This window comes from Hyperoodon ampullatus (genome assembly GCF_949752795.1).
Source record: "Hyperoodon ampullatus genome assembly, chromosome: 5".
Lineage (NCBI taxonomy): Eukaryota > Metazoa > Chordata > Mammalia > Artiodactyla > Ziphiidae > Hyperoodon > Hyperoodon ampullatus.
Genome location: NC_136918.1, coordinates 41,124,628 through 41,135,801, shown reverse-complemented (window position 1 = coordinate 41,135,801; position 11,174 = coordinate 41,124,628).

Below are 11,174 nucleotides of genomic sequence, written 5' to 3'. Positions count from 1 at the left end.
AAGAATTGTGTCTACATTTTGTTCATCACTATCTCTGGAGGCTAGTAGAGAAACTGACATATAGTAGATGCTCAGTAAATGTTTGTTGAAAGAATGTTGACTGAAATATTGAGAAACAGTTGAGGTGATGGCATTCTGCTTGGGAAATGTTTAGTTTTTCTTGCTTTTCAAAATGACAAAATATTCAATCTGTGATTTAATTACTATATAATTAATTTTTTTGACCCTTTATATCAAATTTCCTCTCCAACACTACATGTGAACACTAATTCTGTAAGTTAAATTCCAGATCTGAAATTCACTTGAAATGGGAATCAAATTTGATAATATTTTTTTATTTTATGGACTTTAAATTCCCAAAATAAAATAATACCGACTGCTTAGCCTGGATTTAATGATTAGTATTTCTCTTTCTTTCTCTCTCTTTCTTTCTTTCTTTCTTTCTTTCTTTCTTTCTTTCTTTCTTTCTTTCTTTCTTTCTTTCCTTCCTTCCTTTCTCTCTTTTTTAAAAATTTTTTCTTCTATAACTTAAGAGGACTTTTTTAACCTAAGGCAAACCAACTTTTCTGTCATGACTTTAAATTTGATGAGGTTCCACTAAGAAACTCCACGCATGTCCTACTTCTTACAGGCATACACATAAAGAGACAGTCAAAGCACTTCATCAAAAGCAGAAAGATTAAGGCAAAAGATTACACAACAAAACCACCCACATTCAGTTTTGCAAGTCTAACAGTCAGCCTGAATCATCACCCTAGAGCGCCTGCATTCCGTTCCAACCCAAGTCTTTAGCTTACCATTCAAGACCTGAGAAAACAAAATATTAGTATTGGTGACCAAAAAGGCAGGTGTGTTTCTCTTTCCTTGGTTACTCTTAGCCCTGGAGGCAGCAACTCTTTCTTGTTTTTTCACTTGGTAAACACATCTCTTGTGAGATAATTAAAGAACCAGCAGAAATCTTAAGATCACCAAAGAATAACAATTGGTCCTAATTCTAGCAACAGAATCTCTGGCTTAAGAATCTCAGAAAATAGTTTTTGAATCAGTCTTACCCATCCGAGGCTCACTCCTATAGCAATATCCCTCATGTTATTCATCCCATCCTTTATCCCATTTTTCTCTTCTTACATTTTTATTTATTACTTAGCCTGAAGTAATGACCCTCTCCTGTTAATCCTAGTCCCGCTTCAAGTGTGCACTCAGATGTCACCCTCATGTTCTCCCTCATCGTTTTAGGAAAACTATATTATTCTTCTGTCTGCATTCCTGCAGTACGTGGCTTATACACCTTTGCATACTATTTCTACTCTCTACTATACCAGTCACCTGGTTGTCTGTTATTTTCCTGTTATTAGATTGCAAGCCCCTTTAAGTCAGTAAATGTGGAATTCATACCCATAGACCTACTTAGAGCCCAATTTGTGCCATAAGCAGTGTAGACAGGTGATAATAAATCATGAGTGAATGGATTATAAAAGGTATTTGAGAATCTTTACAATAATAGATATAGATACAATAAGACAATTAAGTTACAAATAAAAGAAATATTTTTATGGGAACAAGAAATGAAAATATAAAGCAAGGTCAATAGAGTTATTGTAGTGGAGCATTAAAAGTGACGTTAACTTCCTGGCAGCTGATGAAAAAAGAGAGCTAAAGAACAAGATTACTCATATGAATTGGATAGGAGTAAGTGGAAACTGAAACTAGATCAGTTCTCACAAAGACTAAAACTGAGTCTCAAATTATCACAATCCCTTATAGAATTGAGATGATCAACCTTTTTTTCTGTGAGCTAAAAGAAAATAAAATACCTTTCAGAGGAAGAAAAAAATACAGAGATGCAATAATTTTTGTATACAAGGCCAAGCATTCAATCAAAAATTACCAGTTAGGCCAAGAATAAGATAAAATGGTGAAGATGAAAACAAATAAAGAAGAAATAGCCCAACCTGTGAAAAAACACACAGAAAAAAAAAGCATTTTCCAAGATGACAAAAGGAATTAATCCAGATTCAAAAAGTTCTATATATAACCACCCTTAGACACATCAGGGAAAAAATACTAAAAAGAAAACAAAAGCAGAAAGAAAATTTTAAAAGCATCCAGAAAAACAGACAGGTTTCTTTCAAGGAAGTAAAAGACTGATAAGATTAACTCTTCAAAGGAAATTATGGGACATCTGAGAGCCGCTGCCAGTGCCACAGATGCAGATGCCACAAACAGCGTAGGCGAGGCTTGCACCAACATGAAGCATGAGTACGACTAGCTCTTCGCTCACTTGTTTGCACAGTTTCCTCAAGGGGGATGGCTCTGGGGACCCGGGCACCTACCTCTTCAAGTGCTACCAGCAGTGTGTTCAGAAAGCAATAAAGGAGAAGGAGATTCCTATTGAAGGACTGGAGTTCATGGGCCATGGCAAAGAAAAGCCTGAAAGCTCTTCTTGACCTTGACAGTCACCTTGAAAATGGACTCCTCAAATCAGGAAATTGAGAACTCTGGATCATGTCAATTAAAGCTGTGAAGATAACATCGATTTGATGCATTTGAGTGGGTGGGGGGCGTGGGGGTTTACCTTTCTTCCTTCTTGATATTTTTGTCTCACTTGTAAAAGATGATGAACCGTCACTCTTTATTTTGAGATTTCTGGCTTTGGCATCTCAGCAGGAACATAGTGTGCTAAATAATGGTATTATTTGGGATTATGGTTGCAATAGTTGGTCTGGGATCAATTTTAAATATATCTTGTGTGTAAATGCTGATAAGCTTGTCAGGATGACCATGGTTGCCTGAGTTATGCTTTGAAGGACATTATGTACACCATACTGGGGTTATTATTCATGGAAGCAACTGGTTAGGATCTCTGTTTTCTCTCAGGGAGCTAATGCTCTGGAAAGGATTCCCAGCACAACAGTTTCGATCAGTGCTTGAGAGCACAGTTTCATTTTTATATCATAACTTAACTGTTAAGATTGCTGGTGGACTGGGTTAGCTAAGAGGAAGACAGCTTTTAACTGTTCCCTACCTTAACTAGAGGTGTCAGATCTCATATTAAAATGTGAAAGCTTCAAGAACACTGTAGTGAACACCATTTCAGAACTCATGGTGTAGTTTGGGAATTAAGATCCTTGGAATGGCTATGGAAGAAGATCCTAAATTAAAAAGATTTGCTGTTGCTAACTTTCAACTTAAGTCAATGAAGTCAACATGTATATCATAGAAGTGCCAAAATGCTGCATCTGGTTAAGGGGCTGTGGGTAGGAATAGTTTGCTTCATTTGCCTTGTTTACCCACCCTGCCTCTAGTCATGAAGACTGGAAACAATTGTAACATTTAGTTTCCAGTATATGCCCCTGGAACTCATTGCACTTTATGGAACAACTATCGCCCTGTAATCCCATACATCCCATATATACACTGGGGGGAGTTTTATATGTTTTATAATTAAAAAATGAAGACTTATCTAAGCTAGGTAGTACGGTATAGCAAATGGAAACCTCACTGATTTCTAAAATTTCTACAGTAAGCTACACAAATATCTTCTTAATAGCACCCCAAATATGTAAGGGTCAGGTGGGCCCTTACACACTTTAGAATGTCATGTAGCCTCCATAATTGCATATCTTGAGTAAGGTGGTTCAATTTTTTATGTGTCCATATAGTATGAAACTTGATTTACAGAAGGCTTAGATTCTATTACCTCTTCTCCACATTACCAATTAGTAACTTCATATTTAACATGACCAGTCCTTACTGTCATTGCAATACATTTTGCATTTATATTTTGACAGGTTAAGGTCCATGATACAAAAGTTATTTGGAACTCAGCTGAGGGAGGCCAGGCAGCAAGCTGGAGTTAATTATATCTGTCCTGATATAAGCCTGGCCACAAGCTGGTCAAAACCTTGCACCATTTTGAATCTTACCACAAAACTGTCTGGTTGAGCTTTGAGAATAAAACAAATTTTATTGTAATTGGTACTGAGGGAATAATTTTTTCTGATTGTTCCTCATGCTATTTTGAATTTATCCTGCCCATAAAATGATTCCAACTATCTCAGCTATTTCAAGGGCTTTACATTTTGAAGAGGAAATCTTATTGCTCTTTAAGGGTGATTTTGTAAGTATTGCTGTTGTTTCTCCTAATTCATATGGCTACAGGAAGGTTTTAATTCCAGAAACAAATAAAGCCAGGACTATATGCAAAAAAACAAAAAAACAAAAAAACAAACAAATAAGGGAAATTATGAAAGCCATAAGAAAAGAAAATTATACTGAAAAACAATGAAGAATAAAGCTTATAATCTAAAATTATATACCAAGGGAAAATATCTTTCAAAAGGAAACATAAAATAGAGACATTTTCAAATAAATACTGAGAAAATTCACTGGCATCAGACAGGAACTAAATGACATACTAAAATGTATCCTTTGAGTAGAAGGAAAATGATCCTAAACAGAAATGCAAGAAGGAAATTATCTTACAGAAATGTAAATAGAAAAAATTAATCACTGGAAAGTAGGTAAATAGAAATGAATATTGATGATATTAGCAATACTGGTAATATAATGTGGGGTTTAAAAATATATGTAAAATTAAAACACTCAACAATAATAACAAAAAGGGCTGAATGGGGAAAATAGAATTGAATTGCCCCTAATTCCTCACATTTTTCTGAGAGATGGACAAAGTGCTAGTATAGAGTAGGCGCTAATAATTCCAGGATTTATGCTGTAACCCTTAAAAGAAGAGAAAAATAATTTATAACTAATAAGCTAATAGATGGGAAAATGGAATAATAATTTAAAAAACAATTAATAAGAAGAGATAACAAAAGAGGAAAAAAGAGGAACTGATTGGGCAAACAAAAAACAAATGGAAAGATAGGTTTAAACTTAAAAATATCAGTGATAAATTATCTGTAAACAGACTACATATTTCAGATTTGATAAAAATAAAAATACACATTCAATTCATGGGTCACACCATAAACATAAATCTGTAGAGAAGTTAAAAATAAAGGAGGTGAAAAAGATATTAGCAAATATTAACCAAAATTTACCAAGTGTTATTCTATTAACCTCAGGCAAAGTAGGCATTAAGGCAAAAAGCATTATTAGAAATAATAAGAAATAAAAATTGTAACAATTATAATTCTGCCTGTACCCAATAACACAGTCTCAATATATAGAGTAAAATGTGATATAACTACAGTCAAGGTGAGAGATTTAAAACTTTCTCTAAATAACTGATAGGAAAAGCAGACAAAAGTCAGTACACACAGAGAAGATTTGAACTATATAATTAACAAACTTGATCTTAATGTTTCAAAGTATTAAAATAATAGAGTATGTTTATTAGAAAAGTATAATATAGCATACTTACAAAAATAGTGTAAAAATCTCAAATGTTTGCATATTAACCAATATACTTCTAAAATAATCCATGGGTCAATGAATAAATTACAATGTAAATTACAAAATATTTTCAATGGCATACAGAAAAATGTGACATATGAAAACTTGTATTATGCAACTAAAACTGAGGTAAAAGAAAAACTTTTGACTCTATAGGCTCTATGTATTGATACTAGAAAAGAAAAGTTGCATATTATATTCATTTGTATAAATATACAAATGAAAACTTAAATCATAATATGAAAATAACATTATTGAATATAACATTAAAGTAAACCTGTGAAAATAACATTAAAGTAAACAGAAAAAGAACAGAAAGAAGATAAGTTCAGAGTACAAATTAACAAATAAAACCCAAAAGTACAATAGAGAATATTAAAAAGCTGAAAAAAATTAATGAAATGATAAATATTATATCAAGATTGATCAAGAAAACAAAAAAGGACAAATGACCAGAATTAGGGAGAAAAATGAGACATCATTATTACATACATACATACATACATATTACATACATACATACATGATACATCTGTATCATTATTGATACAGATATTAGATAATAAGAGAGTGTTAAGAAAAAAAATTGACCAATAAATTTGCAAATTAAATAAAATGAACAAACTCATGAGATCATAATTTACCAAAACAGACACAAAAAGAAAGAGAAAATCTAAATAGTCCAATATCTGATTTTTAAAAAAGAGTTTGCAATTTTAAAACATCTCACAAAAAATACTTGCCAGGCACAGACGGTTTCAGAAGTAAAAGTTCTCAAACATTTTTAAAAGGAGGAACATCACAGAAAGAACAAACAAAGGCAAAATAAAACATTTTTCTTTTTCTTAATTGATCTAAAAGATAACCATTTGTTGAACATATAAGAAAAACAATGTATTAGGTAGTTATAGCATATAGATAAGTGAAATGGATGACAACAATGCCATCAGAAATAGAAGGGAGGAACTAAGAGTCTTCTGTTATAAAATATCTGCATTATATGTGAGTGGTATAGTGTTGTTTAGACAGTGGACTTTAATTAACTTGAAATGGATATTGCAAACAATGGGGTGATCATTAAATAATTTAAAATAAGTATAATAGATTTGCTAAGAGAGGAGATAAATGATATCATATAAAATAATTAACCAGGAAAAGTTTTAATTAAACTAAGTCAGAAAAGAGGGAAAAAAGAAACAAAGATCAATCCAACTGTGTCAATAATCACTTTAAATACGAATGGTCTAGCACATTGAAGAGAATAAAATGTCAGAGTGAATAAAAACAAAGAGGACACAAGAGTACATTGTTTTTACAAGAAACTCATTTTAAATATAAAGACTCAAATAGGTTATTAAGTAAAGACATACCATGCTAACTATAATCAAAAGAAAGCTAGAGTAATTTTATTAAATTCAGACAAAGCAGACTTCAGAACAAGGAAGAAGAACAGAGTAGGAGGACTAAGATCAATAGAAGAGAATAGAGGCCAGAAATAGACCCAACTGACAAATGTACAAAGCCAATTCCATAGTGAAAGGAGAGCTTTTCAATAAATGGTACTGGATTTCCATATGCAAAAAAAAAAAAGTAAGGAAAATAAAAATTAACCTAGATAGAACTTACACCTTTCACAAAAATTAAGTCAAAATGAATCATAGATCAAAAAGTAAAATGCAGAACTATAAAACCTTTAGAAAAAGAAGAGGAGAAAATCCATGTGATAGATTTTTAGATACAACACCACATGTACAATCCATGAAATAAAATTTTAAAAATCATCAATTGGTCAATCCAAATCTCCCAATTCATACCTCCCCATCCCCTGTGGTATCCATACATTTGTTCTCTACGTCTTTGTCTCTATTTCTGCTTTGTAAATAAGATCAACTATACCAAATTTTTCAGATTCCACATACATGCATTAATATACGATATGTGTTTTTCTCTTTCTGACTTACTTCACTCTGTATGACAGTCTCTAAATCCATCCATGTCTCTACAAATGACCCAATTTCATTCCTTTTTATGGTTGAGTAATATTCCATTGTATATATGTACCACACCTTCTTTATCCATTCCTCTGTTGTTGGACATTTAGGTTGCTTCCATTTTCTGGCTATTGTAAATAGTACTTCAATGAACATTGGGGGTGCATGTGTATTTTTGAATTATGGTTTTCTCTGGGTATATGCCAGATTGCTGGGTCATGTTGGGGTTGATATATATACACTATTGATACTACGTATTAAACACACAACTAATGAGAACCTACTGTATAGCACAGGGAACTCTACTCAATGGTCTGTGGTGACCTAAATGAGAAGGAAATCCAAAAAAGGGGGGATATACATATAAGTATAGCTGATTCAATTTGTGGTGCAGTATAAACTAACACAATATTGTAAAGCAACTATACTTCAATAAAAAAATCAATTGTGCTTTATTAAAATTAAAAGCTTCTCTTTTGAAGATAATGTGAAGAGAATGAAATACAAGCCACAGATTTGGATAAAATTCTTGTAAAACACATAATTGATAAAGGGCTTATATCCAAAATGTACAGAGATCTCTTAAAAATCAACAATAAGAAAACAAACAAGGCAATAGAAATGAGCAAAGGATCTGAACAGACACCTCATGGCAAATAATCATGAAAATATGCTCAACATAATTTGTTACTAGAGACTTTCAAATTAAAACAATGAGATACTACTATGCATCTACTAGAATGGTTGAAAATTTAAAAAGTGAAAACAAAACCTGACAATACTGATCACTGCTGCAAATGCAAAGAAATAGGAACTTTCATTTAGTGCTGGTGGAAATACAAAATAGTATCTAAAGGTTGGAAGACAGTTTGTTAGGTTCTTACATGGCTAAACTTATTCTTATAACATGATCCAGCAATTGCACTCCTAGGTTAATACTCAATTGATATGAAGAGTTATACCTACTCCAAAATCTGCACAGAAATATTTATAGCAGCTTTATTCATTCTCACAAATCCTGGAAGCAGCCAAGATGTTCTTCAATAGGTGAAAGGATAAACAAAATGTGATACATCCATGCAATTTATACTATGAAATGATAAAAATAAGTAGCCTAAAGAGTCATGAAAAGACATCTAAGAACCTTAAATGTTGATTGCTATGTGAAAGAAGACGGTCTGAAAAAGCTACATAGTGTATCATTCCAATTATATGATATTCTGAAAAAGGCAAAACTATAGAAAGAATTAAAATATCAGGGCTTCCCTGGTGGCGCAGTGGTTGAGAATCTGCCTGCCGATGCAGGGGACACAGGTTCATGCCCCGGTCTGGGAGGATCCCACATGCCACGGAGTGGCTGGGCCCGTGAGCCATGGCTGCTGAGCCTGTGCATCTGGAGCCTGTGCTCCACAACAGGAGAGGCCACAACAGTGAGAGGCCTGCATACTGAAAAAAAAAAATCAGTAGTTGTCAAGTGCTCGGGGAGAGGAGGAGATGGTTGAATAGTTGACACATGGATGATTTTTAGGTCAGTGAAACTATCCTGTATGATATTGTGTAGATACATAACATCATGTGTTCATCAAAACCCATAGAACTTTACAGTACAAAGCATAACCCTTAATGTATGTCAATTTTAAAATATCACTTAGAAAATCGGAGGATCCCAGGAAGGAGGGCGGACTGTGATGAGGAAATTTAACTGTATTACAAATATATAAAATAACCTCCCTGAAGGGCTTAAGGGAAAGGGTGTTGGATGAAATTTGGAAATTAGTTGAGTATGTAAAACTAAAAGCAAAAGGAATTGCACATAAGCATTGTATTCAAGTTAATAATGTTGTTTCCAACGGGAGTAAGGGTATTAATTCCTAAACTGCTATATGTATACTGAAACTGAACAATTAAGTAAGTGAATGGTGGATGGTAGGAGCTGGATTTCTCACTGTTGGCATGAGAGTTTACAGATAAACAGATCAAGGAAACTAGAGTTATCAACGTTTTTTTTTTTTAATTGTTTAATTTAATTTAATTTTTTTTTATACAGCAGGTTCTTATTAGTCATCAATTTTATACACATCAGTGTATACATGTCAATCACAATCGCCCAATTCATCACACCACCACCACCACCACCACCCTGCCGCTTTCCCTGCTTTGTGTCCATACGTTTCTTCTCTAAATCTGTATCTCATTTCCTGCCCTACAAACCGGTTCATCTGTACCATTTTTCTAGGTTCCACATATATGCATTAATATATGATATTTGTTTTTCTCTTTCTGACTTACTTCACTCTGTATGACAGTCTCTAGATCCATCCGTGACTCAACAAATCACCCACTTTCATTCTTTTTTATGGCTGAGTAATATTCCATTGTATATATGTACCACATCTTCTGTATCCATTCATCTGTAGATGGGCATTTAGGTTGCATCCATGACCTGGCTATTGTAAATAGTGCTACAATGAACATTGGGGTGCATGTGTCTTTTTGAATTATGGTTTTCTCTGGGTATATGCCCTGTAGTGGGACTGCTGGATCATATGGTAGGTCTATTTTTAGTTTTTTAAGGAACCTCCATACTGTTCTCCATAGTGACTGTATCAATTTATGTTCCCACCAACAGTGCAAGAGGGTTCCCTTTTCTCCACACCCTCTCCAACATTTGTTGTTTGTAGATTTTCTGATGATGCCCATTCTAACTGGTGTGAGGTGATACCTCACTGTAGTTTTGATTTGCATTTCTCTAGTAATTAGTGATGTTGAGCAGCTTTTCATGTGCTTCTTCGCACCTGTATGTCTTCATCGGAGAAATGTCTATTTAGGTCTTCTGCCCAATTTTGGATTAGGTTGCATGTTTTTTTAATATTGAGCTGCATGAGCTGTTTATATATTTTGGAGATGAATCCTTTGTCCATTGATTCATTTGCAAATATTTTCTCCCATTCTGAGGGTTGTCTTTTCGTCTTGTTTGTGGTTTCCTTTGCTGTGCAAAAGCTTTTAAGTTTCATTAAATCCCATTTGTTTATTTTTGTTTCTATTTCCATTATTCTAGGAGGTGAATCAAAAAAGATCTTTCTGTGATTTATGTCAACAGTGTTCTTCCTATGTTTTCCTCTAAGAGTTTTATAGTGGCCAGTCTTACATTTAGGTCTTGAATCCATTTTGAGTTTATTTTTCTGTATGGTGTTAGGGAGTGCTCTAATTTCATTCTTTTACATGTAGCTGCCCAGTTTCCCCAGCACCACGTATTGAAGAGATTGTCTTTTCTCCATTGTATATCCTTGCCTCCTTTGTCATAGATTAGTTGACCATAAGTGCGTGGGTTTATCTCTGGACTTTCTATCTTGTTCCATTGATCTATGTTTCTGTTTTTGTGCCAACACCAGAGTGTCTTGATTACTGTAGCTTTGTAATATAGTCTGCAGTCAGGGAGTCTGATTCCTCCAGCTCCGTTTTTTTCCCTCAAGACTGCTTTGGCTATTCAGAGTCTTTTGTGTCTCCATACAAATTTTAAGATTTTTTGCTCTAGTTCTGTAAAAAATGCCATGGGTAATTTGATAGGGATTACATTGAATCTGTAGATTGCTTTGGGTAGTATAGTCATTTTCACAATATTGATTCTTTCAATCCAAGAACATGGTATATCTCTCCATCTGTTGGTATCATCTTTAAGTTCTTTCATCAGTGTCTTATAGTTTTCTGCATACAGGTGTTTTGTCTCTTGAGGTAGGTTTATTCCTAGGTATTTTACTCTTTTTT